This window comes from Nyctereutes procyonoides, unplaced genomic scaffold (assembly GCF_905146905.1).
Source record: "Nyctereutes procyonoides isolate TBG_1078 unplaced genomic scaffold, NYPRO_anot_genome, whole genome shotgun sequence".
Classification (NCBI taxonomy): Eukaryota; Metazoa; Chordata; class Mammalia; order Carnivora; family Canidae; genus Nyctereutes; species Nyctereutes procyonoides.
Window position 1 is genome coordinate 36,341,044 of NW_026575030.1, and position 249 is coordinate 36,341,292.

Consider the following 249-nt stretch of genomic DNA (forward strand, 5'->3'; position numbering starts at 1 on the left):
TATCATATAAATTCTCAACTATACAAATAATATGCATTATGTATAGGAATAAGAAATAGATGATTGGGGCACCTGGCTGGCTCAGTTGGTTAAGCGTCTGCTTTTACCTCAGGTCATGATCTCAGGGTGCTGGGATAGAGCCCTGCATCGGGGTCCCGGCTCAGCAAGAAGCTTGCTTCTCCCTCTCTGCTCCCCTTGCTTGTATGTTCTCTCTCTGTCAAGCAAATAAATAAAATCTTTTAAACAAAG